Source organism: Hippopotamus amphibius, chromosome 7 (genome assembly GCF_030028045.1).
Source record: "Hippopotamus amphibius kiboko isolate mHipAmp2 chromosome 7, mHipAmp2.hap2, whole genome shotgun sequence".
Classification (NCBI taxonomy): Eukaryota; Metazoa; Chordata; class Mammalia; order Artiodactyla; family Hippopotamidae; genus Hippopotamus; species Hippopotamus amphibius.
Genome location: NC_080192.1, coordinates 93,614,309 through 93,628,361, shown reverse-complemented (window position 1 = coordinate 93,628,361; position 14,053 = coordinate 93,614,309).

The window sequence follows — 14,053 nt, the reverse complement described above, 5'->3', positions numbered from 1 at the left end:
ATCTTCCAAGACTGAACCAGGAAGAAATAGAAACCATGAACAGACCAATCACAAGTACAGAAATTGAGGCAGTGATTAAAAATCTCCCAACACACAAAAGCCCAGGACCAGATGGATTCACAGGCGAATTCTATCAAACATTTCGAGAAGAGTTAACACCTATCCTTCTCAAACTCTTCCAAAATATTGCAGAAGGCAGAGCACTCCCAAACTCATTCTATGAGGCTACCATCACCCTGATACCAAAACCAGGCAAAGATGTCACAAAAAAAGAAAACTACAGACCAATATCACTGATGAATATAGATGCAAAAATCCTCAACAAAATACTAGCTAACAGACTGCAACAGCACATTAAAAAAATCATACACCACGATCAAGTGGGGTTTATCCCTGGGATGCAAGGATTCTTCAATATACGCAAATCAATCAACGTGATACATCATATCAACAAATTGAAGGATAAAAACCATATGATCATTTCAATAGATGCAGAAAAAGCTTTTGACAAAGTTCAACATCCATTTATGATAAAAGCTCTCCAGAAAATGGGCATAGAAGGAAATTACCTCAACATCATAAAAGCCATATATGACAAACCAAAAGCCAACATTGTTCTCAATGGAGAAAAACTGGAAGAATTCCCTCTAAGAACAGGAACAAGACAAGGGTGTCCACTCTCACCACTGTTATTCAACATAGTTTTGGAAGTATTAGCCACAGCAATCAGAGAAGAAAAAGAAATTAAAGGAATCCAAATTGGAAAAGAAGAAGTAAAATTATCACTCTTTGCAGATGACATGATACTATATATAGAAAACCCTAAAGACTCTACCAGAAAACTGCTAGCACTCATTGATGAGTTTAGTAAAGTAGCAGGATACAAAATGAATGCACAGAAATCTCTTGCATTCCTATACACTAACAACGGAAGAGCAGAAAGAGAAATTAAGGAAACTCTCCCATTCACCATTGCAACCAAAAGAATAAAATACCTAGGAATAAACCTGCCTAAGGAGGCAAAAGATCTGTATGCAGAAAACTTTAAGACATTGATGAAAGAAATCAAAGATGACATAAACAGATGGAGGGATATACCATGTTCCTGGATTGGAAGAATCAACATCGTGAAAATGACTGTACTACCCAAAGCAATTTACAGATTTAATGCAATCCCGATCAGATTACCAATGGCATTTTTCACAGAACTAGAGCAAGAAATCTTACGATTTGTATGGAAACGCAAAAGACCCCGAATAGCCAAAGCAATCTTGAGAAGGAAAAATGGAGTTGGTGGAATCAGGCTTCCTGACTTCAAACTATACTACAAGGCCATAGTGATCAAGACAGTATGGTACTGGCACAAAAATAGAAAGGAAGATCAATGGAACAGAATAGAGAACTCACAAGTAAGCCCAAACACATATGGGCACCTTATCTTTGACAAAGGAGGCACGAGTATACAATGGAAAAAAGACAGCCTCTTCAATAAGTGGTGCTGGGAAAATTGGACAGCAACATGTAAAAGAATGAAATTAGAACACTTCCTAACACCATACACAAAAATAAACTCCAAATGGATTAAAGACCTACATATAAGGCCAGACACTATCAAACTCCTAGAGGAAAACATAGGCAGAACACTCTTTGACATACATCAAAGCAACATCCTTTTTGACCCACCTCCTAGAATCATGGAAATAAAATCAAGAATAAACGAATGGGACCTCATGAAACTTAAAAGCTTTTGCACAGCAAAAGAAACCATAAACAAGACTAAAAGGCAACCCTCAGAATGGGAAAAAATAATTGCCTATGAAACAACGGACAAAGGATTAACCTCCAAAATTTACAAGCAGCTCATGCAGCTTCATACCAAAAAAGCAAATAACCCAATCCACAAATGGGCAGAAGACCTAAATAGACATTTCTCCAAAGAAGACATACAGATGGCCAACAAACACATGAAAAGATGCTCAACATCACTCATCATCAGAGAAATGCAAGTCAAAGCCACAATGAGGTATCACCTCACACCAATCAGAATGGCCATCATCACAAAGTCTGGAAACAACAAATGTTGGAGAGGGTGTGGAGAAAAGGGAACTCTCCTGCACTGTTGGTGGGACTGTAAGTTGGTACAGCCACTATGGAAAACAATTTGGAGGTTCCTTAAAAAACTACAAATAGAACTACCATATGATCCAGTCATCCCACTCCTGGGCATATACCCAAAGAAAAACATAATCCCAAAAGAAACTTGTACCATAATGTTTATTGCAGCACTCTTTACAATAGCCAGGACATGGAAGCAACCTAAATGCCCATCAACAAATGAATGGATACAGAAGATGTGGCATATATATACAATGGAATATTACTCAGCTCTAAAAAGGGATGAGATGGAGCTATATGTCATGAGGTGGATAGAACTACAATCTGTCATACAGAGTGAAGTAAGTCAGAAAGAGAAAGACAAATATTGTATGCTAACTCACATATACGGAATCTAAAAATGGTACTGATGAACTCAGTGACAAGAACAGGGAAGCAGATACAGGGAATGGACTGGAGAACTCGAGGTATGGGAGGGGGCGGGGGGTGAAGGGGAAACTGAGAAGAAGCGGGAGAGTAGTACAGACATATATATACTACCAACTGTAAAATAGTCAGTGGGAAGTTGTTGTATAACAAAGGGAGTCCAACTCGAGGATGGAAGATGCCTTAGAGGACTGGGGTAGGGAGGGTGGGGGGGAATCGAGGGGGGGGCGTCAAGGAAGGGAGGGAATATGGGGATATGTGTATAAAAACAGTTGATTGAACCTGGTGTACCCCCCCAAAAAATAAAATAAAATAATAATAAAAATAATAATAAAAAAAAAAAAAATAAATAAAATGAGAAACGTGGAGTGTTATCCATTGCTCCTCTCAAAGGAAGCGTATGGGTTTGGAGTTTTGTAGAAAAGTGACTAAATTTTCATCCACTTTTTCATTTATGGTAGACCAGTTAGAAGGTGGTCTTGAAGATAACTGTCCTTCATTATTGTTTTTAGTAAATTTATTTATTTATTTATTTTTGGCTGCGTTGGGTCTTCGTTGCTATGCGTGGGCTTTCTCTAGCTGTGGTAAGTAGGGACTACTCTTCGTTGCGGTGTGCGGGCTTCTCAGTGCTGTGGCTTCTCTTGTTGTGGAGCACGGGCTCTCAGCGTGGGCTTCAGTAGTTGCAGCATTTGGGATCAGTATTTGTGGCTCGTGGGCTCTAGAGCACAGGCTCAGTAGTTGTGGTGTGCGGGCTTAGTTGCTCTGTGGCATGTGGGATCTTCCCAGACCAGGGCTTGAACCCACATCCCCTGCATTGGCAGGTGGATTCTTTACCACTGCACCACCAGGGAAGTCCCTGTCCTTCATTATTGTTTGTACTATTTTGCTTTCCATGTTCCCTGACTAAAATTCATTTGCTCTCTAAGCTGTGCATATTTAATTATGAACTTTTAAAATGGCTGAGGGGACATTATGAAGACTTTTAATGGGCCTTGGCACTAAGACATGAATTGTTTCCTGGACGTGAATAAGAAATAGTTGACATCAGCAAGTGGTTAGCAGCCTTCTCGATATTATGTTTTCTAGTTTCCAGAGGGCTGTTTCTGTGAGACTGACGTCTTTAAGCACAAGTAGAGGCCAGCTTCCATCAAATATCATGAAAAAGAGTTCAGCTCTTATTCAAACCGAGCTGGATCTGAGTTAGGCCTCTTAGTGAATTTTCCCTTATGCAACAAACTTGTAAACAGAATGGGTTCTACTTACAGTTTTTTCCCCTTTTTCCTTCCAGGGAAAAATTCCTTTGATTTTTTATAGTTGTTGAGCTTAGAACTTCCTGAGATACTAAAATCCATTCATTTTAGGATTTATTCAGGTGAACTTTTGATCATGTTTCCTTGTTACATGAAATGTCCCAGATACATTAAACAGAGTGTTCTTATCTTTGAGTCGTTGTCTACTTTTTTTTTTTTTTATGGTTAGCTGGGAAATAGATGGTCCACGAAGAAAAGTCATTTGCTCCTGTCTTCATCAGCTAGGTGGTATAGGGTGCAAAGAGCCATTCATCTATTCAGAAATTACTTATTGAGTGCCTACTTTAGATCAGGTGTGGTTCTGAGGCCTGGAATCATAGTAGGTGACAAGGTAGACAGAAATCCCTGCCCATGGATTTCTGTTGTGGGACACAGACAATAAATAAATTACCAACTAACTATATAAATGATAATGTCAGGGAGTAGTAAGAGGTATAAAGGAGAGCAGGGAAAGGTGACAGGGAGGGAAAAGTGATTATGTTCACAGTGTGGTCAAGGAAGACCTCTCTGAGGAGACGACATTTACAGTGAGGAAATCTGCCACTTGGTGCTTTGCATCTGCTTTTTAATACACCAAGTGCTTTCTCACACCACAGCCCTGGGAAGAAGTTATCCTCACTTACAGATGAAGAAACTGAGTGGAGGTGGTTAAATGACTAGGAAGTATGCACAGAGGTGGGTCTGGACTCAGGCTGTCTTAGTCCAGATGGAGTCTTTCACTCCCACAGCACAGATCAGACCTGTCAGTAAATACACATGAACACACCCAAGAGAGATGCCGGCATGGCTGTAAATTCTGCCAGCAAAGTTGCTAAATGCTGAGCGGGATGCTGGAAAGGTTGGGTCCTCAGAGTTGTCCACCTGGGGAAAAGGTGAATACAGTTGGACACCATTGCCCTCTCTGGTCCAGTCAACTCAGAATGAGGACCAGGGTCAGCCCTGACACTGACCTTGGGGTGTCCCCAGTCATCTTTATTTGAAAGCATTTTAAAAAGTATGAAAACCATCTTCATTTAAAATATCTACCAACCAACCCCTCTTTACCAAGTCATGCCTCAGGTGTTTAAGAAAAGCTGTGAAATAACTGACAGTAAGCAAAATGCACAATGTGCCTTTTCGTTCTTTCTTTTTCATTTCAGAGAATTCAGGCTTTCTGCAGCTCCCTCTGGTAACAAAACATCTAAAATGTTCAAAATGCTGTGGTTATCTTTCACTTTACCTTTGAGCCATGCAAAGAAAATACTGTGAACAGGCAGACATCACTTTGCTAACACTCTCTCATACATTCCAGCTGTGCTTCTCCTAGGAAACCTCCTTTTTCCTCTCTGTAAGGATGTTTTCTTTGTATTTGGGGTATGTTTCCAGGAAGCACATGGTTTGACTTCCTTTTTAAATGTCATCCCAGTCCTATCCATTGCATTTTTAAATAAGCACTGTTTAGCAGCTGCATTGCCAGGGCTTGTTTCTGGCTTCACAGAAGGGGTTTTACTTAGAATGCAAAGAGGCTGTAGCCGTAAGCCTTGTTTCTGGCTTTGTAGAGGATCTAGGCTGCAGAGGCAAATACATGGCCCTTTCAATTCATGGTAGCCACTGTCGACTTCTAGAGTTGACCTGTGCATACAACTTGCTTGTCACCTCCAATAATCAGAATAATTTCCTACTGACAACTGCCTTTACTGTGCCCACCATAAACTTTACTTTTAGTATTAGCATGACAAATATAACAGAAACGTAACAGAATAGCTATGGTGTTCAGCAGCGGTCCCCAACCAAAATTTTTGGCACCAGAGACCAGTTTTGTGGAAGACAGTTTTTCCATGGACTGGGGTGGAGGATGGTTTCAGGATGATTCAAGCACATTACATTTATTGTGCACTTTATTTCTATTATTATTACATTGTAATATATAATGAAATAACCATACAATTCACAATAATGCAGAGTCAGTGGGAGCCCTGAACTTGTTTTCCTGCAACTAGATGGTCCCATCTTGGGGTGATGGGAGACAGTGATACCTGAAGTGTGTTGCTTATGTCCAGTCTACTCCATAATCTCGTTTTTGTTGCTGTCACTGCAGAAAACCCTGCTTCACAAAGACAGGATGTTGGAAATGGAAGCAGGCTTTTCAGTGCTTTTGTGGCAATCTCAGGATATTCTGCCTTGACTTTCATCCAGAACATATGGAGATTTGAAATTGTCTCAAACATACTTTTAAGGCCACCATCATTTGCGATCTCAAGCAGTTGATCCTCTTGTAGCACGGATAAAGTCAGTTCACCTGGCTTATTCACAAATCGGTCGCGGATCCATTCCTTCCCAGTTCAGAGTCTTTTGTGGTTGGAAAGTAATGTTCAAACTCGTTTGAAAGCTGAGATAGGTGATGATGCACCAGCTGGGAGAAAGAAGGCCCTGGCTCAGTCTCTTTCAAAATCTCTGCTAACGTTTGAAACGTGAAAAATCCCAGTGTTCACTCATTGCCACCGTAATTCCAGTCTGGCTTTGAATGCAGCCACTTTATCTGCCCACTTGAACACAGTTGTCCTTCTCCCCTGAGTTCGTTGAGCAGGTAGAATATGTCACACAAGTAAGCAAGTTTTGCGACCCATTCTGTGTCACTGGAATGTGTTGCCAGTGGTGACTGTTTTCCTAAAAGAAATCTCTGGAGTAGCTCTCGTAACTCAAAAACTCTCGCTGGTGATCTACCTTTAGAAGGTCATCTCACTTCTGTGTATAAGAGAAGACGTGGGTGCTCTGTGTCCATCTCCTCACAGAGCTGCGTGAACAGACGTGAATTAAGGGCATGTACTTTAATGTGGTTGATAATCACATCCTGCAAAATGTTGTTAAATTCAGGTGACATTTTTCAGCTAGCCAGCATTTCTCTATGGATGACACAGTGCATAGACTTACGTTCAGAAGCGATCTCTTTGACCTGAGTAGTGAAACCGGAAAGCCATCTAGTCACAATAGCTGCTCCGTCTGTGCATATACTGACACAAAATGACCTATTCAATTTTCCTGACATGTAATCATTCAAAGACTTGAATAGTTCTGCAGCTGTGGTGTTGTTTGGCAACAAAAGTGCACATAACATGTCCTCATGAACATCCTCCTGAAAAATGTATCGCACAAAAACAAGCATTGTTGCCTTGTTGTCAATATCGGTAAACTCATCAACCTGGATTGTGTACCATGGTGACTCATTAATCCTAACAATCGTGCCTCAATATCCTCTGCTATTGCATCAGTTTGTCTAGTTATGGTGCTAGCTGAAAGAGGAACACGACGTGCCACCTTTTGAACTGCAGCCTCTCCTAAAGGTTCACAACAGATGTCCTTAGCAGCAGGCAGGATCAACTCTTCACCATTAGTAAAGGGCTTCTTAGCTTTAATTATGCAGTTAGCCACTAAGAACCACTAAGAATGATGCTCTCAGTGCAGACACATTTGATGAAGTGGTGGCCTTCAATAATTGCTTCTGTTCTTCATGTTCACATTTTCTTCTTTTGAAAAACTCCAAAGTCTTGTCTTTTAACACAGGGTTTTTGGTCTCCATGTGGTAAAGCAGTTTTGAAGGTTTCAGGGCTTTGTTGGATAACAGGTCACCATATATAGAAAGCAGGCTTGGATAATGTGAATGACCTGTTACAATGAACCTGTAATTTAAGTAGGACTCTTGGTATTTTCTTTTAAATGCATCTTTCTTTTTGTTGGCAGTCTTAGATTCTTCTGCTGTCTCATCATTGGGTCTTTCCCCTGTTTCAAAGAAGCTCTCCAGTGACTTTTTTATTTATTTTTTTACTCATTTTGGCTAGGGTTAGCTTGTGGACTTACCAAAACTGTGACTGAAACAACTGCACAGTGTGGGAAAGAGGCACAGATGGAAGTGGTAAATAAAATAATGGGTGGGCCTCGTGTGGATTAAAATAAGTGTCAGATTCTGCCTTAAAGCCTGCCACCAGATGCAGCTGTACAGTTGAAATACATCAACTGGTCCATGGCCCGGGTTTTGGGGACCCCTGGTGTTCAGCATGAGAAGAGCGTGTATTGGAATCTCTGGGAGGGAGTCTAGACATGTACACTTTTTAAAAGTTCCCTAGGTTTTGCTAACATTTCCACCTATGGGTTGAAAGATATTAGAGTACACATTTCCAGTTTCTGGCCCAGGTATTGACCTGCCCTCACAATGGGGTGGGCACCCTGTGGGGAAGAGACATCTAGAAAGCATCTTGGGTTGGTGAGAAGCTTTAAGAGGGACAACCTGACTCAAAATGACCACTCGTCTTCATCCCAAGGAACTTGGGCAGCAGCTGAACTTCCTGAGAACAGTGAGGCAAGTCTCCCGCTATCCAAGCAAAGGGGTTTCCTGCTGGCTTTGCCCTTCTAGGGACTCATTTCCCAGAAAAAAGATGGTCCCTGTTGGTGGAACGGCCTGTCAGCAGGGAGCTGAATGGGCACACCGGGTCAGGGCAGGAGGCTGCTTCTGTCACAAAGACCCCATTTGTAGCTTCCAAGAAGGAATTTCTCAGAATGTTCAAAAGCAAGTTATGAAAATATTTTTTGGGGGCAGAGTCAAGATAGTGGAGTAGGAGGATGCAGAGTTCAAGTCTCCTCACAACTAGGGTACCTACCAGGCCCTGGTCAGGAACCATGGACACCTAAGGGGATGGAAGGACCCCCAAGCAACTGGGTAGGATGTTGGGAGAGGAGAAGTACAGGCAGGATGGGACTGGCATCCTTGAGAAGTGGCTGGGGGAGGGGAGGTGTTCCCACACTGGGGAGGGACCCACTCACAGTGTGGAGATCAGTGGGGATGGGGAGAGACCCTCAGGGAATTGGAGGATTGGGAGGGAAATAGGCCAGCATTTCCCCAGTCCACTCGGGCCCCTGGGAGCCTACTGAAGTCCTGGGCCTGATCCTCCACCCTCCAAGGCCACCTCTGGCAGTGCTGGGCCTAAGCCCCATCCCTGCACTCCCACCCAGGCCCTTACCTCCTCACTCCAAGGCCCCCTCTGGCTGTGCTGCCTTTTCTGGCCTCTGGGCTCCTGAGCCTAAACCCCACCCTAAACCCTGCCCCATCTAAGCCCCACCCCCTTCCTAGGCTCTGGCCTCCACAGCCAAGGCCTTTTCTGGTCCCTTTTTTTTACTCCTTTTGAGGTTGTGGTTCTATTTGGCCTTGTTGTTGTTTCACTTATATTATTTTCTAATATATTTTTTATTTTTCTAATTTTATTTTATTTTTTATTCTTTGTGATTGTACTGCTTCTTTTTTCTTTTCACTTCACTGTGCTGTGCGGCTTGCCAAATCTTTGTTCCCAGGCCGGGGGATTGGACCTGAGCGCCTATGGTGGGAGTGCAGAGTTCAAACCGCTAGACTAACAGAGAACGTCAGATGCCAGGGAATATTAATCGGATTGAAGTCTCCCAGAGGTCCTCATCTCAGCACCAAGACCTGGCTCTACCCAACTGCTGGTAAACTCCAGTGCTGGTGCCTCAGGCCAAACAACCAGTAAGACAGGAACACAGCCCAGCCCATCAAAAAAAAGAGATGACAGAAAAACATATGTTACAGGTGAAGGAGCAAGGTAAAAACCTACAAGACCAAATAAATAAAGAGGATATAGTCAACCTACCTGAAAAAGAATTCAGAGTAAAGATAGTAAAGATGATCCAAAACTTGGAAATAGAATGGAGGCATGGATTGAGAAAATACAAGAAATGTTTAACAAACACCTAGAAGAAATAAAGAACAAGCAAACAGTGATGAACAACACAATAACTGAAATGAAAAATACACTAGAAGGAATCAATAGCAGGATAACTGAGGCAGAAGAACGAATAAGTGAGCTGGAAGATGGAATGGTGGAAATAACTGCCAAGGAGCAGAATAAAGAAAAAAGAATGAAAAGAATTGAGGACAGTCTCAGAGACCTCTGGGACAACATTAAAAGCACCAACATTTGAATTGTAGGTGTCCCAGAAGAAGAAGAGAAAGAGAAAGTGTCTGAGAAAATATTTGAAGGGATTATAGTCAGAAACTTCCCTAACATGGGAAAGGAAATAGCCACTCAAGTCCAGGAAGTGCAGAGAGTCCCATACAGGATAACCCCAGGAGAAATGCACCAAGACATATATTTATCAAACGAACAAAAGTTAAATTAAAAAAAAAATGTTAAAAGCAGCAAGGGAAGGGGCTTCCTAGGTGGCACACTGGTTAAGAATCCACCTGCCAATGCAGGGGAGATGGGTTTGATCCCTGCTCCAGGAAGATCCCACAGGCCATGAAGCAACTAACCCTGTGTACCACAACTATTGAGCCTGTGCTTTAGAGCCCATGAGCCACAACTATTGAGCCCATGTGTGCAACTACTGAGGCCCACGTGCCTAGAGCCCGTGCTCTGCAACAAGAGAAGCCGCAGGCAATGAGGAGCCCGCACACCACAATGAAGAGTAGCCCCCACTCGCCACAACTAAAGAAACCCCTGCACAGCAAAAAAGACCCAACATAACCAATAAAATAAATAAATAAATAAATAAATAAATTCAAAATTTATTAAAAAAAAAAAAGCAGCAAGGGAAAAGCAACAAATAACATACAAGGGAATTCCCATAAGGTTATCATGTGATTTTTCTGCAGAAACTCTGCATTCCAGAAGGGAGTGGCAGCATATATTTAAAGTGATGAAAGGGAAAAACCTACAACCAAATTAGTCTACCCAGCAAGAATCTCATTCAGAATCAGTGGAGAAATCAAAAGCTTTACAGACAAGCAAAAGCTAAGGGAATTTAGCATCACCAAACCAGCTTTACGACAAACGCTAAAGGAACTTCTCTAGGCGGGAAACACAAGAGAAGAAAAAGACCCACAAAAACAAATCCAGAATAATTAACAAAATGGTAATAGGAACATACATATCAATAACTACCTTGAATGTAAATGGACTAAATGCACCAACCAAAAGACACAAACTGGCTGAATGGATACAAAAACAAGACCTGTATATATGCTGTCTACAAGAGACCCACTTCAGACCTAGTGACACATACAGACTGAAAGTGAGAGGATGGAAAAGGTATTCCATGCAAATGGAAATCACAAGAAAGCTGGAATAGCAATACTGATATCAGATAAAACAGACTTTAAAATAAAGACTGTTACAAGAGGTAAGGATGGATACTACACAATGATTAAGGGATCAATCCAAGAAGAAAATATAACAATTATAAATATTTATGCACCCAGCATAAGAGCAACTCAATATATAAGGCAGATGCTAACAGCCATAAAAGGGGAAATCAATAGTAACACAGTAATAGTGGGGGACTTACACTCCACTAACAGGAATGAACAGATCAACCAGACAGAAAATAAGTAAAGAAACACAAGCTTTAAATGACACAATAGACCAGATAGATTTAATTGATATTTATAGGACATTCCATCAAGAAGCAGCAGAATACACTTTCTTCTCAGATGCACATGGAACATTCTCCAGAATAGATCACATCTTGAGTCAAAAACCAAGCCTTGGAAAATTTAAGAAAATTGAAAATTGTATCAAGCATCTTTTCCAGACTCAACACTATGAGATTAGAAATCAATTACAGGAAAAAAAAAAAAACTGTAAAGAATACAAACACATGGAGGTTAAACAGTGCCCTGCTAAATAACCAAGAGATCACTGAAGAAATCAAAGAGATTAAAAAGAAATACCTAGAAACAAATGACAATGAAAACATGATGACCCAAAACATATGGCACACAGCAAAATCAGATCTAAGAGGGAAATTTATAGCAATTCAGTCTCGCTTCAAGAAACAAGAAAAACCTCAAATAAACAATGTAACCTTATACCTAAAGCAACTAGAGAAAGAACAAATAAAACCCAAAGTTAGTAGAAGGAAAGAAATCGTAAAGATCAGAGCAGAAATAAATGAAATAGAAATGAAGAAAACAATAGCAAAGATCAATAAAACTAACGGTTCTTTGAGAAGATAAAAAAAATTGATAAACCTTTATCCAGACTCATCAACAAAAAGAGAAGACTCAAATCAATAAAATCAGAAAGGAAAAAGGAGCAATTACAATTCATACTGCAGAAATATAAAGAATCATTAGAGACTACTACAAGCAACTACATGCCAAGAAAATGGACAACCTGGAAGAAATGGACAACTTCTTGGAAAGGTACAACTTCCCAAGACTGAACCAGGACAAATTAGAAAATATAAACAGACCAATCACAAGTAATGAAATTGAAACTGTAATTAAAGATCTTCCAAGAAACAGAAGTCCAGGACCAGATGGCTTCACAAGCAAATTCTATCAAACATTTAGAGAAGAGCTACCACCTATCCTTCTCAAACTTTTCCAAAAAATTGCAGAGAGAGGAACACTCCCAAACTTGTTCTATAAGACCACCATCACCCTGATACCAAAACCAGCAAAGATATCACACAAAAAAGAAAATTACAGACCAATATCACTGATGAACATAGATGCAAAAATTCTCAAAAAATACTAGCAAACTGAATTCAAGAACACATTAAAAGGATCATCCACTGTGATCAAGTGGGATTTATCCCAGGGATGCAAGGATTGTTCAATATATACAAATCAATCAATGTGATAAATCATATTAACAAATTAAAGAATAAAAACCTAGTGGCAGGACAGGAATAGAGATGCAGACGTAGAGAACAAACTTGAGGAAGTACCAGGAAGTACCCCATAGAGGGGTGGGGGGGAAGGCTGGTACGAAGTGAGAGAGTAGCATTGACATACATGCACTACCACATGTAAAATAGATGGCTAGTGAGAAGCTGCTCCAGAGCACAGTGAGATCAGCTCAATGCTTTGTGAAGACCTAAAGGGGTGGGATGGGAAGGGTGGGAGAGAGGCTCAAGAGGGAGGGGATATGGGGATATATGTATACATATAGCTGATTTACTTTGCTGTGCAGCGGAAACTAACAATATTGTAAAGCAATTATACTCCAATAAAGATGAAAAAAATATAATCATCTCAATAGATGCAGAAAAAGCTTTTGACAACATTCAATACCTGTTTATGGTAAAAACTCTCCAGAAAGTCGGCAGAGAGCAAACCTACTTCAACATAATAAAGGCCAGATACAACAAACCCACAGCAAACATCATTCTCAATGGTGAAAAAATGAAAGCATATTCTCTAAAATCAGGAACAAGACAAGGATATCCACTCTCTCCACTTTTATTCAAAATTTTGCAAGTCCTAGCCATGGCAATCAGAGAAGAAAAAGAGATAAAAGGAATCCAAATTGGAAAAGAAGTAAAACTATCACTGTTTGCAGATGACATGATACTCTACATAGGAAATTCTAAAGATGCCACTAGAAAACTACTAGAACTAATCAATGAATTTGGTAAAGTTGTAGGATACAAAAATAATGCACAGAAATCTGTTGCATTCCTATACACTAACAACGAAAGAGCAGAAAGAGAAATTAAGGAAACAATCCCATTTACCATTGCAACCAAAAGAGTAAAATACCTAGGAGTAAACCTACCTAAGGAGGCAAAAGACATATGCAGAAAACTATAAAACACTGATGAAAGAATTGAAAGATAACACAAAGATGGAGAGATACACCCATGTTCTTGGATTGGAAGAATCAATATTGTGAAAATGACTATACTACCCAAAGCAATCTACAGATTCAGTGCAATCCCTACCAAATAACCAATGGCATTTTTCACAGAATTAGAAAAAAAAATTTACAATTTGTATGGAAACACAGAAGACCCCGAATAGCCAAACCAATCTTGAGAAAAAAAAAAGCTGGAGGAATCAGGGTCCCCGACTTCAGACCATACTACAAGCTACAGTAATTAAGACAATATTACTGGCACTGGCACAAAAAACAGAAATATAGATTAATGGTACAGGATAGAAAGCCCAGAGATAAACCCATGCACCTATGGACACCTGATCTATGACAAAGGAGGCAAGAATATATAATGGAGAAAAGACAGCCTCTTTAATAAGTTGTGCTGGGAAAATTGGACAGCTTCATGTAAAAGAATGAAATTAGAACACTACCTAATGTGATACACAAAAATAAAGCAAAATATATTAAAGACCTGAATGTAAGACTGGACACTATAAAACTCTTAGAGGAAAACATAGGAAAAACACTCTGACATAAATCACAGCAAGATCT